Here is a 13,685-nt window from a genome sequence, read left to right on the forward strand (position 1 = left end):
ATGTTAATTGAAAAACTAAACAACATTTTGTTGCACCAATCTTTGATTTCTCCTTTTTGGTTTTGAGAGACTGTCATTCCATAAGTGTTGAGATGGAATTAACTCATTTATGTTACCAGCTGATTTCAATATTTTCCTCCTAGAAAAAATTGAGTACAATTTTTCAAGCAGAAGGGCTGTGAACATAAGAAATAATTCAGCAGAATATTTTGCTACGGTGATTGTTATGAAATGAGAGAATAGTGTGTTCCTTTAAATTGCTTGTGGAGTTCAGTCCTGGACATACGGAGAGAAATAGAAAATACTGTTTCCTTTTAAAAATAGACAGTGTTGTACAGGTTGGTTTTTTGTTTTATTTTGCATTTTTTTTCTTTTTCCTTTTGAATTTAAGGCAATCTTGACAGCATTTCTCAAGTATTTCATTGATTTAGTCTTAACGTAAGGCAAACCAGTCCTGGCCATTGGAAACACTGCAGTAGGAGAAGCAGTGCTTATAGGCAGTCTTGCTGCACTCGCCAGCAAAGAACTCAATGGCCATGGCCTGGCTACATGTCCAGACTTTCTCAGTTCCTGTCTCTTTCCTTGCAGAGAAAATGTTGATATAACACACAAGCAGACAGGGCTGTGTGTCGGCCAAAAACATTACACCAATTGTAGGTTTTGGAGCAAGAGCAGTCAGACAGTCAAATAGGGCCATAAAAGATCTGTTCCTCTTCTGCTTCTCACGAACAACACAATTGAGGGAGAGCACAGCTGCCTGTGGATATGCTCTCATAGCCTTGTTTTTCCTAGCTGTAGTTTGAACTGTCATGATATAACAGTATAGAAAAAATATGACGTTTACAAGCAATAAAAAGCACTTGGGAAAGATGTTAATGTCTTCACATGGTACAGGAAAAGAAGCAGAACCAATTTCTCCTTTAAAATCTTCCTAGAATATATGGAGTCTTTAGATATTTTTTTTTTTAGAAAAAATTGTTTGATTGATGCTTGGGTAATGAAATTTTAATTTTCTAGCCAGTCTAAACTGACACTAGGGAATCAAGTTTTTACTAGAATTAAGTAGTATTAAATTCAAATATTTTGGCTGAATAACTTTTTACCCAACTTTCCTGTCTCCTGTTGATTCCTTCTGTCTTCAGGTTGGATAAGCAAACACTGCTTTCAGTTCACTTTGTACCTTAGTTCATTCTTTGAAGTGCTTCCAAATTCATGTTAACTTTGCATGCTACTTTAACATAACTAAATAGCCTTTCTGCCCTTGAAATTGAGAGGTTTGAGGAAATCTGCTGTGCTTCAGAATGAGATCATGAGCTGATGTAAACTGTCATAGCTCCTTTAATGGGAAATCAACCTTAGAAAGTTTTCAAATATTCTTTTGTTTTAAGCGGGACTGCTTAGCTAATGATTACAATTTTAGCAGCAACCATGACCAAGGCAGTAGAGCACAAAGGCATAACACATCCCATTGCAAACAGAAGCTGATGAAAGGAGCTACTAGGTAACTGATAACGAGGATTATGTATGCTCCATGCAGGAAATTTCTTAAATAAACCAAATAGGTGAACACACAGCATCACAGGGATTTCCATGCAAGTATAACACCAACTAACTGTACTGTAGCATAAAACATTGGAGTTCATGAAGCTTTAAGGATTAGTTATCATATATTAGTATCATTCCTTCAGATTTTAAGTCAATATTGTAACGCATCTGCTGTTACTTTAAAAAAATTTAAACAGATGAACAACACAAAAAATGGACTCTGGTTATCTGCAGATCATTCTTCTCTGTTCTTCAGCCAAGTTCCTCCTGTTAACTGCTCTTCCAACAAGTCACTCACCACCAGGGACTGCATGGCAATTCAGAACCAACTGCATCATATCTGCTTTCCATTGTGTTTACAGTGTCTTTCTGGTGAGCTGTGACAGAATGATTTTGTTCTGTCACGTACAGCTCAGAATGATAACTTCTTAGTTTTTATGTTTATGGACACTGATGCTTCATCACGTACAGTGATTTCAAGTAATGATCATTCACAGAACTTGCTATAATGTCTGCAACTTTGGTTTTGGCCAGGAAGTTTGGAACAACCAGGTTATTGTTTAAATAGGAAGAGGCATCCAAGTCAGATTACACAAATGTATGATTTAAATTAAGTCTCAGCTCAAAATGGAAAGCTTAAAAGCTGAACTTGTTGAAGTACAGCTATTCCCTCCGTTGCCATGTTCTTTCCAGAGTTTAGAGGTTAACATATCTTTTCTTACCTATCATATCATTTTTAATCTGCAGTATTTTCTACCAGCTCCTATTTTGTATGTATCCACGTAACATCAATTGAGGTATCTGCTTGAGTGGGTGTGATAAGCATGAAGTGTTGGGTTTTATTTAGCATTCCCCAAGACATATGACTCACCAACTGTGCCTCTAGAGCATCAAAAATTTCAGAATGTTACTTGATGGAGGCAGGTTCTGGTGCCAACTAATATTGCTATCTAAAATTCAGGGTCATGAGTGATGCTATAGTCTGGAAAATTGCCACAGGGGAAATTTTCATAAACACTTAGGTACAATGGGATTTAGTTAAATGTATTTCCTTATTGTGTTGTGTTAATGCAGTATTTGAATAATGTAATGAGAACAGTAGATTATAAATGTGGAATTAAAATTTGGCTATAGTTAAGCATCAAGAACAAGTGCTCCTAATTTGGGGATAAAAAGTAAAGATATGTATGTACTTTAGTTAAAAGAAGAAACTTTTCCCTAAGGTATTAAGGCAATTAAGATACATCAGAACTTTCATATGCATATAACTTCTGCGCTTCTTTTCTCCCTTTGTGGCAGAAAATTAGAATGACTGCAGACACAGACAGCCTTTTTTCATCAAATCTTATCATCTACCTACAACTATGATGAGGTTCTTTATTTCCGTCTTGTCCTCTAGCGTATCTTCCTTTTTCATCTGCACAGTGAGTATCTGATTTTTTAGCTGACTGTGACTAGGTGGAAATGTGTTTGGAAGCATTTGTTACCTTTCTTGAACTGGCCTGACAAACTCACTGTTGAGGTACACAAAGGATTTATTTCACTGTTAGAAGAATCTGAGATGATAATGCAGTGCACCTTTTGTTCTAATGGAAGCTTTTTGCAGTGATATGTTTTCTTATACTGCTTTGTCTAGGAATCAAAAACATCTACGGCAAGTCAAAACTGCAGTGGAACAAGGTATTCAGGTGTCACTACGCAAGTGCCACTCCCACTGCCTACGAGAACTCTTGAACGTGTTGCCCTTTAAAAAAAAAATCAAGGTAAGTTCAAAACCATATATTTCCATTTGATTTTTTTCTATCTGACCTAAAAGACATTAATATATAGCCTACTAAAGAGTAAATAAATTAAAAAAAAAAAAAGTCACAATGTTAGCATATACTGTATGCATTCTTTCCTCCCCTCTCCTTTATTCTTGACACTCAAGTCACAGAAAAAGTCATCTTCGTTGCAAGACCAGTAGTAAGCGTATCCCACTGCACAGAACTACTGTTTGCAAAGAATGGATCTCAGTTGCATAAGACTTGTATCAAATTTTCTCTTGTGCTGTAGGGTTTATAATCATCATTCTTCATCAAAGTTTCAAAACCGCCTTTGTTTCAAATCCCTGACATGAATGAAACCAAGAATTGCTCTGAAATTATGCTGCTTACTAAGGCTGTCAGCCATGGTCTCTAGGACCTGATGAGAAGTTTTCCTTGAAGTCCACCTATTTCTGCACTTTCACTCAGAGCAGAGCATTTATGTGATCTTACAAACAGCAGAAGTTTATGACATAGGAAGGGAGAGGAGATGAGATGGTTTGATTTCAGCCCTGTTATAATCAATTCTTAGTAGATTCTGCAGGTTCATTTTTATACATGCAGAATAGAAGCTGAGGTACCTGTGCAGCTGGAAGTCAAATTTTCATAAAGTTTGGATCTTTCCTTGTGGAGCGGGAAATACTTCACTAAATGACAAAAATTGATGATCGCTTCATGCTAAAATACAGTGTTTTAGTAAAGCCTAATAAACAAGCAAGCTGTTTATATCTTGTGCTTTCTTATGCCACATACAAAGAAACACTGTGAATGGTCTGGCGTATAAAGGAGAGAAGTGATCAGTAATTTAAAAAAAATTAAAAAATTAAATGCACATAGATATCTGTGCACTGTCAAAAGGAGGTGAACAAACAGGCAGGCTATGCGCATACAAACACTGATATTTCAGCAGAAGAAGGCTGAGTGTATCTACTTGGTTCTGTGCTTCACCAAGTGTTCAGACTTTTCCTTATATCCTTAATGCTTCTGTTCCATAGAGAGCTCTTTTCACCACCACATATACTGTGATCTCCCTGGGGTAGTGATCAACAGCATATATACTGTTCTTGCCTCTTAATGCAGATTCACTTGAATTGTATAAGCTTTTTATTAGGTAATATTTCATCTCATGAAAGAACAATAAAGCATGTTCTCTAAATATTTTGTTAAGGAACAAGGTATAAAGAGGAAAAAGAGGTAACTGCTCAAATCAGAAGCATCTCTAGATCAGTGAAATCCATCATGTCTAATCTAGTGCTGTGCAAAGCCAACGTGCTGCATTGCCCTTCTGTTTTCTTCACAGAGTTCTACACTACTGTAGTTAGTGATCTTTTTGTTTTCTCTCAAAGATATTAGGATTTAATTCTAAACAGTTCACAGTGTTTAAACTATATGTGCTTCTCTGTTCTAAATTGTTCCTTTTGAAGCAAAACATAACAAAAATATTAAATCTACATTTTAAAAATACATCTAATTAGGGTAAAGTTACCTTGCCATTTAGGAATGCAACCATTTGATGATTTACAGTAGAGAAGAATGTAAGTTTTGTTGCAAATGTACAGGAAAAAAAAGATATCATTCTTTGAGAAAAAGATGCATTTAACTATGAAGTCAATTAAGAAGTTTATTGATTAAGCAGGGAAGGCATGTATTGTTTTTGCAAAGATGGTAGCTACTTGGCCTCCTTCAGTTGTATGTTAACTTCCAGAGAAGTGAGGCTGTCTGCAGATTTGGGTAATCAGAACTCAAATTACCTGATACTGAAAGTCTCTTTTAAAAATTCAAGTGGTCTCCTTTTAATTTACTTAGCACCATACAGTGTCATTTGGAGAGCCATAAGTAGTATTATCAGATGATAGGGCAAATCAGGAGTGATCTTTTGAGCATGCTGCCTTTTTGAAGTACAATGCTTTTTCTGAAGTGTACTTGGTGTTGGTTGTTTCACATTGCTCTCATAGCCACTTCCTCATGCTCATGTAGATGGTCTTTGTAATTTTGTTTCTTACTGAAATCCATGCACTTTATCTGCTGTTATCCGACTGTGCAGTCTCAAACTGTTTTGAACATCCTTTATCCATGTTGTCCAAGTTTGCACCTAGTTTCATTCAAAAATCTCTATTGCCTTCAGAATGTTTGGTGAAAATACAGTATGTTCATTTCAACACAGACACTGATCAGATATTTTGCATTGGAAATAGTGGAGGAGTTTGTTGTTGTTGTTGTACACTTATAATTTGGTTTGTTGCTGTGTTGTTTTAAAGTTTTTAAATGCTGTCCTAATTTGATACTTGCATGGCCATTTGTATTCCAAAATTTCCAAAAAAGCAGAAATGTTGATTCTTCTACTAAGGACGAGCCTGAAAAATTGCTTTTTTTTTTTTTTTTTTTTTTTTTTTTTGGTCACTTGTTTTAATCAAGCTGCATTTACTCTCAGGTACGATAAGCAGAAGGTAACTACTAAGGAAGTTTATAGTTGTCAGTATGTTGCCTGTATGAATCCAACTACTGCCTGTTCACTATCTTCTGTAGGCTCCAGGTTTGATGATTTTAAGTGTTGTAATAATTTTGATTAATATATAATATAATTATGATTTACTTATCATCTCTGCAATAGGTAGGAAAGCAAAGGGGATAGGAGAAAACACATCATCTGAAACAGCACAGGTTTAAAATCCTGAAGTACTTGCAGCTAAATAGAAAGAGAGAGATAATACTGAGAATCCATTGAATTTCACAGCAATTGCAGTCTCGTGGTCCTTCACCTGACAGATGTGCCCTTGGGGCTCAGAGCCAGACATGAAACTGCTGTGGAACTGCACCAAGGATGAAGCTAAAAATGAAGTATTTTCTGTGACACTCAGGTGACTGTATTTTCACCAGGGTGTACTGTCATTTAACACTCCATTTAATCTTATCTGTTGTCTCATGATAAGGAATCTTTCTTTTTCTCTTTTCATTTTCAGAGACATTTTGCAGTATTTGCTTTGAACTTGTCATTTTCAGATTTCCAAACTACCATCTATACAAGATAGTTTTCTTCCACTTTCAGCAGCATGCTTTTAATCTCTCAGAACTGAAGAATAATCCAGCCATCATACAAGCAGCCATATGCCTTTACAACCCAACGGTCCAAAACTTTTCACCAACTGCTATTAAATTCCACTGTGCCTTCAACCTGAGACCTCCCCACTGTCTTTCAGTCTATATCATGGGTTGATTTTTCTACCTAATGACACCATTGCTCCTCATTATTATTTATTGGTGCAAATCCCACTTGGCCATTCTGAAGAAAAATGCCCTTTGTACAGAGAGATTTCCTGCCCTCAGGTGACTATGCTCAGGTAGATGGAATAGATATAAAGCTAAGACAGAAAATATATCTAATGTCAGATCCCCTGTTAACGCTCTCTGTGTACCACATACTCGGTTTGCATGATGAACTGGTGCAACCTCACCATATCTGCACTCAACCTGGCATGGACTAACAGATTTGAAAGTGCTAAATTGTTTGTGATAAACTTTGTCTCATTTTTTCGGTCAATACTGCAAAGCAGGCCTAGCGAACGTGTAAGGTCCTGACTGATGCTTCCCTGTGCCCTGTGCTGTACCAGGGCTACAGACCATGAGTCACCTCATGTGCCATCCATAGAGAGCAGACGTTTGTTTTAATAACACTTTTGCAGACTCAGCTGGCTGAAGAACTTGCTAGTTTAAAGAGACATTCTGGTTCATGTTGAAGGTGGAGTAGTTTCAAGCACAATATATATTTGGTATCTAAGAAGCACAATTAATGTTTTTGAGGAGAGAATCTGACTAATATTCTGCAGACCGTCATTTTGATACCAAATGAAAGTGCTGAAAAAATAAGCACTGTGTTGACTTTTTAGCTACACCCAAGTGCTTACAGCAACCCAATGAGAGCCAGCAGCTTTGACTGTATGAATCAGCACATGTGGGAATAAACTAGTCAAAAATAAAGGCTGTAATTTCCTTCATAAAATAATGATGAACACTATGCTCAAATATTTTGAGGTATGTCGATAACTTGAAAATATTTTACATAATGCCAGCAAGTTGAAATCTGGATAGCAAAAGATCTTATTTACTGGAGCTATGAGTAGTGGTAGAATGCCAGTTTTTTGTCTTCAGCCCCCATTGTAAGCACCTTCCTTGATGAGGAAAAGCAGGCACCAGATGAAGTGATGAAGGGAAACCAAGGAAGTTTTCTCTTCTTGTTACTCTTTGTTACTCTTTGCAGAGATGGTTGCTTCTTGCCTTGGGTGTAATGTTTGACTAACAGAACTGTTGAGTATCTGTTGGGATGTTAGTAACTTAGAACAAACACCTGAGCCTTCACTAGAAAGAGAGGGCAGCAACCTCTCTGCAGACATGATTCTTCAAGTACATCACTGTACATGTGGAAACACATTGCAGTTTTCATTTTCTCAATTTCCAAATTGTGTACTTCCAACCACAGGAGTATACTTTTACTTTTCTTGGATAATTGCTCCTTTCGTATCAGTTTTCCTTGAATAGTTGAACTTGAATGCTTGGACTATTTGTGTATAGATTCACTAAAAAGGAATTAAGCTATTTTTCAGTTAATTTTAAATTGCAATCTCTCTTTGGATTTCAGAGCATGTCAGTGAAAAAAAAAAAAAAAAGCATATGCTTTTTGAACTGTGAGCACTGTCCAGAAAAAGTATCTATTATCTCAAAATTAAACAATTAGAGATGGAATGTGCTGTAACTTGCAAGGCATACATTAAATGCAGGTTTCATTTTGGTCTTTCTGCTCTGTAGGGTTGAGGGATAATACACCTGTCTGATTTTCAGAGAGGAAACACTGCAGATATAAGCCAGGGTGCAAGTTATGTTCCTTTGCCTAAATGTTCACAGTTAAGCCTTGATATGCATGCCTCTTTTCCTTGTCATATGTAATGAAAATAATACCTCTCAGTCATTGTATCAGACATAGTGCAAGAAAAAGAAAATAATATCATGTGTTTTACAGTTGTTGTGGCATATATGGTTTCTTCTGGAATTAGTGTGTTTGTGCCAACACCAAGGAGAAATTAACTTGTGGACCATGCTACTGTTTCTACTTGCCCTTCTAAAACTGTTTGCTTGAAAGTATGCTTGTTTTTCATCAGACACAGAAACAAGAACATGAACTAAAATAAACATATTGAGTTAATGTATGTTTGATTTTTTTAAAAAAAGAAAATAGTTTTCTTAAGAGTTAAAGAAGAAGGAGAAGAAGGATGGGCAATATTTGAATTTTTTTCAACAACAACAAAAAAATGGAGAGTGTAAAACACCATCTTCATTTCATAATCTTTTTTTTTTCCCTTGCTTTCCCTTGCCAGTGAAAAAGAAGTGAGAGAAGCAGAATAAGCATAGAAACGAGGGCATCAAAATGGGAAAATTAAAATAATTGATAGAATGGGGAAGAGCAAATGCTGCCCTTCTCTACAGGCCAATGAAAGGATTGCAAGTTTTGTGGAGTATACTTGAAGAGTTCCTAGAAGTCTACAATGAAATGCATGTTTCAATGAACATATCTATATTTAAGAGTGTTATGTAGCATATGTAAGTGGAATATCTATTAACATTCTCTGGGCAACAGGTAATTAATAATGATTCTACAAATGTTTGTATGAAATTGTTGTTTCTGCTCTTTAGAAATTATTGCAGTGCTGACTCATAACACTCTTAATGCATGGGTCATGGGAGGGCACCATGCAGCAATGCTCCTGGTAAACATGCTTAGTTTGTGCCATTATGGAAGAGTAGATTGTGTTGCTATGGCCAAAGCTAAGCTCCATTTTGTTTATTTCAGAAATGATTAACCCGTTTTCGGCTACACAGCTACTAACAACACATACTCGCTAATTAGAAAGATAATCTATAATTTTGCAGCCTGCTTTATTTGCATTGAAATATTTCTCTATAATAATAGGCCCTCATAAGAAAATATTTCTCTTTTTTTCCAAGAAAGTAAAATTGCTCTTAAAATTAGTTTAATTCAAAGTAAGAACAAGTAAGAAAATACCTTAAACATCTTCATTGTTCCTCCTTTTCATTACTTACAATTCTTCTTCAACATATATAGTCCTTCTTGTTATGTGTAATATCAGTGATTTCCAGAAAGAAAGAGAGGCCCATGCTGGCAGAGCTGTGTATTGTTAAAGCAGTTTCTATTATTTGCAGTGTCAAATCATTTAACATGGAAGCTTTTCTTACTGAGTTGGACTAGAATTTCAGTGTTGTTGTTTTTCACTTTGCACATATTCAGGCAGGAGCTATATAAGAGGAGGCATGCTTGACAAAGCAGTCTATTGTAGAAGTTTCTATCCAAGGGGATTAAAAAAGAGCTTAAATTACAAAGATAATCTTATGGATCTTTCATAGGGACTGTAGATCTTGTTCTGCTGATTTAGAGGTTAATGTGATAATCATCAGCAGTGCAGACAGAAGCCTTCTCGAGTATCACTAATTTTGCCTGAAAATGTTGGTAAGCCATTATCTTCTCCTCTGAAGTCTAGTGACCGGGAGTAGTATCCCAGTTTGGCGAACAAAGCAACAGGTTTTCTTAGCCTTACAGTTTGGCAGTCACCAAAGAAAGAATGTGAAAGTAAATTCTGTAAGGTTGTTTTGTTGTTGTTGTTGTTTTCCCCCCAAATTTTATGATTTCTTTTTATGGATCCATTGTGTAATCATGAATAAGGCTGACAAAGCTCTATAGTGAAGTCAAAGAGGATTGTATTTCAGTAACATTTAGGTTAAACAAGTTTCTACCTCTTTATTACATTCATCCAAATTAGATACACTATTCTTATGTATTTATTTATTTAAGAAAGTTCTCACCAATGTTTTTTCAGGAATTATTTTTTTCCTGTGGCATGAGATATTTCAGAGAATGAAGAAGTAGCTTTGGGGATTTTTTTTCAAGCAGATGTGGAATTCTCTTGTGCTCCTAGAATGCAGTCAACCTTCATTCAAGTTAACTAAGCTTTTGTTTTGAGTCATGTCAGCATCTGTCAGGATCTCAGAATTATGTTTTAGAGCTGCTCAACATAAAGAACGAGCAACCAGACATCTCTGGTCATTGTAAAGCTTCAGTGTTTCATGAAGGACAACAACTTTTATTTCTACTTGCCAATATTATCGGAAAGAAACAGAATGCTGATATGGAGATAATGTATGTTTGGATGCCAGGAGTGCATTGGCACAAAAATATCTGTGGTAAAAAGTAGCTGAGAAAGTTCATTACAAGGGTTGCTAAAGGCTGTTATGTTACTGCTTTTTGTCATTGAGTGCCAAATCAGTTGTACCCTGGGAGCTTTTAAGGGTCATGTACTTCTGGTTGGAGTAGTGTGATAAACAAAGCTTGTCAAGGCTGGCAGCATGCATCTCTTCCCCGGCAGTCTTTCAAATCATATGGAAGAAAGACTGTGGAAGCCAGGACCTGAAGGTAAGCTAATAGATATTATTCAAGTCTGTTGAGTTTTAAATACCTCAAGAATGCAATGTTTTGTTGCTGCACAGACTTGATAAAATCACAGATGAGGCAGTATAATTTCCAGTAATAACCCCTCTGGTTCAAGGGTTCATTCAGTTGTACCTCATATTTTCTTTTTCTCTGAAATATGTCTGGTCAAAAATATTTTGCTGTCTGTATGCTTCACAGAATTTTGATAGTTTCCTCATTTTCTCCAAGGCAGATACTTCATACCAAGATGTATTTGAAATTCTGACATTTAAAGTTAGTGATCTGCTACCAATTGCTGCATGTCATTGCACGTCTTGATTTAGTGGAATAAAAATATTATGGATGAACACAGGGCAAAATTTTGCCCTTGCCACATGCTAGTCAGTTACCTAGTGAAATCACTCATATGCAAAGATAAGGAAGGTAGGTGAATGACATGCTCTATCCAGCTTACAGACTTTCTGGCTTTGTAAGGCTGAATCCTATCTTACAAGTAAAAGTAGAAGGAGCAAAATATTTTCATCACTTTGTGTGTACAAAGAGCAATGCTTCTAGATCTCAAACAGAATAAGGAGCATATTATCATGGCCAAATTAGGCTCACGGTGGTCCTCAAAACTGCTTGTTAGCCTGGAGCTGTGATTAAGTCATAACAATGTGTGCAGCTTGAGACATCAGCTTTCTGTTCTGGAAAAGTGGAAATTTATTCAGTGTCTTACACAGTCTCTCACTTTTGGCACTCTCCTTCCCAGGGCAAATAAGATTCAGTGCAAAGCATAGGCACAAGTGATCATTCTCTCCATGCTGTTGCTGAGTGGAAAACTTCCAGTCCTCTTCTAACAATCCTGAGAGTTTGTTTTCTGCTAGGTCATGTGGCAATTCATTCATATCAGCAAGCACTGACCTTATTCTGTATTTCAGGTGTAATCACACTCCAGCACAACAGATTTTTTTCTTTTTTTCTTTCTTCTCCTGAAACTCAACGCCAGAAAACCTTTCACCTTTATTCAGCTGCTAGCACAATGGTTCTGTGTCCCTCTCTGGTGCATCTACGAATATTGATAGCAATAGTAGCAGCAAACTGCTCAGTCTTTAAGTGAATTTACTTAGGAGAGCTTTCTTATTTAAAAAAAAAAAAAAAAGTATTTCAGAACTAACAAAGACTTTTAAGAAAGTAGAGCTGCAATATCCAACTTTTAATACACTCATGGAGAGATTTTATTCATTGTAGAATCACAGATTCATAGGGACTGAAAGGGAACTCTGGAGATCATCTAGTTCAACCCAACCCTCACACAGGATCTATTTTCACTGTCACCACTTGGTCATGTCAAAACCTCAATGCTCATCATTAAATACAGAAAACAGAGGCAGGCCACCTTTCCCTTTGGATGTTATGCAGCAAATTAGCAATATGTAAACAAATTGAAAAATATAAGAAGTCAGCAGCATGTTGCCATTCACTAACGTATATTTCACAATTTCTCTGTACCAACATTTTAACAGAATATGAATGATTGCCTCCTTTCCGTTCAGGTAGATGTTGCCAGTTTGTGCATCAAGACCGGTGCCAAGAACATGCCCACAGTGTTTTTGCTGACAGATGCCCAAGTTCCAGATGAACGCTTTCTTGTGCTGATTAATGACTTGTTGGCATCAGGTGATTAGACCAACACATTTCTTGAAAGATCTTCTCCAATGACAAATGATCTGTGGTTTCAATGAACTTTAAAGAGATTACTTCTCTTTCAGGTATTTGTAGGGGAAGCCTTTAGAGAAGCTAAATCAACCCAGCCAGCTTGAGCACAGAGTCTAACTTGCTTAACAAAACACAGAGGAGACAAATTGCTAAGGCTCATCATGCGTGAGTGCATTGATTTGGTGGAGATAAGAATCTCTTTCACTTAATATGTTCTCTCTGATATGATTTCACTGACATCAAGCATTTTCCTTGTGACTGTACCGGTGTAACAGAGAACAATGCGGTTGCACCCATCTTTTGAAAATATGAGGATCTGGATTCCAGCTCTGGGGATCTGGAGAAAGGAGAGAAAACAGAAGGGATGGTGGGGGGAAGAACTAAAAAGAGAAAAACAGGATAAATACTATGCTATGCAGTTGAAGAGCATCTTGAATGTATTTTTAAAAAATATTATTTGCATTTGTAACCTGACAAAACTCTGAGAAATGCAGGGAGGAGAAGTACTGCTATTCTGTGTGATAAATCATATATGTGTGAATTACCTATTGGCAAATATTTTTTGCCCTTTTAAAACAATATTGTTTCTTCTCCCTTAAAAAAAGAATTGTTCTCTTTAAGTAAGTGAAAAGGTGCAGGGAACAAGAGGGATACTGTTCTGTTGCTTGATTGATGATCAGAACAAGTTACCAAAACTTCATCATGCTAAATATTATATAGATTTTTTTTTCTCTGAGTATACTCTGTAAGGCTTCTCCTAACTGCCCTTTCATCTTTTCTCAGGAGATGTTCCTGATCTGTTCACTGATGAAGATGTGGAGGGCAAAGTTGCAGGAGTCAGAAGAGTCAGAAAAGAAGTCCCTGACCTGGGCGTGATGAACACCACTTTCTAGCTGATGGAGGTTCTTCTTTGGTTGAATGCAGTAGTTGTTTAGTTGTTAAAGGTAAGGTACGCCTTGGGGAAGAGAGGCAGTAGTGAGTTGGTTAAAAGAACAATATACCACAGTCATCTCACAACCCTTCATATGTTGGCACACCTCTCCTGAAAGACAGCACCAGCTCTCAGCCTCTCTTTGTAGGAGGGGTGCTTCAGTCCCTTTGTCTTCATGAAGTTTTGCTGGACTCTCTCCAGTATTTCTCTGTCT

General features: G+C 36.7%; 1 non-coding gene across 3 annotated transcripts in view; it reads left to right on the forward strand.

Moving 5' to 3' along the window:
* Positions 1 to 13,466, forward strand: part of DNAH11 — a 34,567-nt gene extending 21,101 nt beyond the window's left edge. For all 3 annotated transcript variants that reach the window (XR_005857600.2, XR_005857599.1, XR_005857601.1), the window contains 4 exons: positions 3,182 to 3,308; positions 12,378 to 12,501; positions 12,594 to 12,705; positions 13,324 to 13,466. This is a non-coding gene — a transcript (dynein axonemal heavy chain 11). The remainder of the gene's footprint in view (positions 1 to 3,181; positions 3,309 to 12,377; positions 12,502 to 12,593; positions 12,706 to 13,323) is intronic.
* The last annotated feature ends 219 nt before the right edge of the window (positions 13,467 to 13,685 follow it).

This window comes from Gallus gallus, chromosome 2 (assembly GCF_016699485.2).
Source record: "Gallus gallus isolate bGalGal1 chromosome 2, bGalGal1.mat.broiler.GRCg7b, whole genome shotgun sequence".
In the NCBI taxonomy this organism is placed as follows: Eukaryota; Metazoa; Chordata; class Aves; order Galliformes; family Phasianidae; genus Gallus; species Gallus gallus.